The sequence below is a fragment of the Austrofundulus limnaeus genome, unplaced genomic scaffold, assembly GCF_001266775.1.
Source record: "Austrofundulus limnaeus strain Quisiro unplaced genomic scaffold, Austrofundulus_limnaeus-1.0 Scaffold73, whole genome shotgun sequence".
In the NCBI taxonomy this organism is placed as follows: Eukaryota; Metazoa; Chordata; class Actinopteri; order Cyprinodontiformes; family Rivulidae; genus Austrofundulus; species Austrofundulus limnaeus.
In genome coordinates, this window is record NW_013952475.1 from 1,715,392 (window position 1) to 1,717,957 (window position 2,566).

The 2,566-nt window shown below is 34.7% G+C and overlaps 1 long non-coding RNA gene across 1 annotated transcript; it reads left to right on the forward strand.

Moving 5' to 3' along the window:
• Positions 1-7: 7 nt before the first annotated feature.
• On the forward strand, positions 8-529 carry LOC106519191 (uncharacterized). The gene is made up of 2 exons (XR_001310412.1): positions 8-104; positions 254-529. It is a non-coding gene; the product is annotated as an uncharacterized LOC106519191 (long non-coding RNA).
• Positions 530-2,566: the final 2,037 nt, after the last annotated feature.

The window sequence follows — 2,566 nt, forward strand, 5'->3', positions numbered from 1 at the left end:
GCTGCTGCTTTGCCTCATTTTGATTCTCCTGTGTTCCTACAAAATGTTTGACTGAGGTGTGGTGCTCGAAGACACGCCCACGCCACGGAGGAGGGGAAGCAGAGGTTTACTATCCAACAGTCTGGTGGAATCAATTGTTTCTCTGCTGATGAAAGACTACTTCTAAACCACAACTTTCCAATTTTATCTGTAAAWTAATTGCTGTCTTTTTGGTATTTGTTTTCTGTTTTTAATTTTGTATTTATTCTTTTAGCTCAGTGCTGAGGACCGGTGARGGTGGTGTGGTTGACCTGGATGGCGGTGTCCCCCCTTTTTTTGTGTGCATGCTTGCGGTGATCAGCACAGGTGGAGGGAAACTCAAGGAGTGTGGTTTCACGTGTGTTTGTTGTAGTTTCTTTTTGGGAGGCACTCATCCAGAACAGGTCTGTTGGCACCTACCGGTAAGCCTCAGTAGCTGAGCATTAGTAGTTTGTTTTTAATCAGTCTTTCACATTTTGTGTTTAATAAAACAACTTTCTGTACTTGAAAACTGTCTCCTGCTTTTTGCAAAACCGTACCTGTGTCTTGACTTTTGATTTTCTGGGTGAAGTTGTTGGTGACAACCAAACTTTAATGTTATAGCCCCAGAAGATCACCACTTGCCACATGTGCACAACAAGTAAGGAAATTAGTGTTTTGTAGAATATTTATTTGTTGTAACAATGCTTTTCTGCAATAAATCTTATATCACTGGAAAACCTGTTGGTTCCCCTGTTAAATGGTGCCACATTCGTAAGGAGCATGCATTTGTGGGATGAGCAGTAGAGCTGAGGGTTGCACACATGAAAACTTGTCAACTCTTCTCTGCCAAGCAGTTTATTTTGCTGTTAATAGTGACGTTTGTTTTTTGAGTTTCTGTTACTTCCAGGTGCTGCCAATTAGGTGTCTGCTKTAAGATTTATTGTTACAAAGAAACAATCTACCAAACACTAATTTATTTGCTTTTTGTGCTAAGTTGTTGTTTGAATCAGTGTTCTCACATCAGAAGTACAGATTGTGTTGGTTAATGGCTGAAAGCCTCTCAGAATTTTGCTCCTCATCAGTGTCTTCTTTGGGCAGAGAGCTAAAATAACAGTTTCTTTTTATCCCAACTGGGGGAATATTTGATTCACACAACAGAAATAAATCAGTCGCCTTTTATTTACTTCAAATTTTACCTTGCTCAACTGATTTATAAAACCCTCTTGTTTTATTGTCCAATCACACACATTTAACAAACGCCTATAAAAATTCTGCAAATACACTAAATTGTATGAATTTAAAAAAGTGTTTTAGTTTGCATTTGTAGCTGTCATCATGCAATGTAGCTTCTGGGTCATTTACAGATTATAAAATGAGAAGGTGTTTCGCAGAAAACTTTACAATTGACTCCAGTGTTGTGTCATGAAGTCATTTATCAAGAAAGGTAATTGTCGGAAACAGGAAAAAAAAAGGAAAGCCTTAGTTTGTGGAAACAGAAGTCCTCTCTGGATGTGGAAAAATTTCCAGGTTTGACAGTTAAAAGCTTCTTTACCTCTGACCTGTTTAAAACACAATTTAACGTATTTTACTATTATCATCTGTGCAATGATAGATCTGACAGAATAGACACATTTTTAAAAACATTTTAGACTTCTTCATAAACCTTTTTTACGTGGCTTACGCTAAAAGTTTGGACTGGAGGAGAATGATATCTTGTCTTACACAGTTTGAGCCAGAAAGTATTAACTTCTTGGAAAATAATGCAAAGTAAAACCTGTAGCACTTTTTTTATTTTTCAAACTTTATTAATTTCATTAAAAAAAAATTCTATGTACAATAAAAAGAGAATACAAATAAAATGAAATGAAAGGCAGTAGAGAAGAAAAAATCTCATCTGCCCCTTTTTTTCTCAAGTATAAATTCAAACTATCATAATCTTCAGTTAACAAAACAAAACATCAAATCTTTCCAGGACAAAACATTGAATGGCTACATTATAAAACCATTTCATATTTTTTTAAACAATCTAATCTTTATCTTGCTCWTTAACATATACATTGATGTGGCACTTTTGACATCATCTTCCAAATTATTCCACAAACTCACTCCTTGGATTGAGGTTCACCGTTCTTTCAGACATGTTCTAAACTTAGGTTTCATGAACATTTCTGTCTCCTTAAGATTATAACTGATCTCTCTCTTTGTAAAGTTTTTCTGAAAGTTTATCGGCATTGTGTTTAGGTGAGCCTTATACTGTACATAACTAACAAAATATTGTTAGCAACCAAATCATAAAATGTCATTAATTTGAGTTTACTGAATAATATCATAGAAGGATAATGGTAGTTTTTTCGAGTAATTACTCTTATTGCTCTTTTTTGCAAAACAAAAACAGGATGTGTAATTCATGCTTTCCCCATACCTCAACACAATAAAGTGTTGAACAATTAATGCATTATATAAGATATACAGAGCTTTGTCATTAAACAAGTCCCTTACATTGTAAAGCAATGCAATAGATTTAGCTAGTTTTATTCTTAAGTAATTTACATGTAAGTAAGTTTCC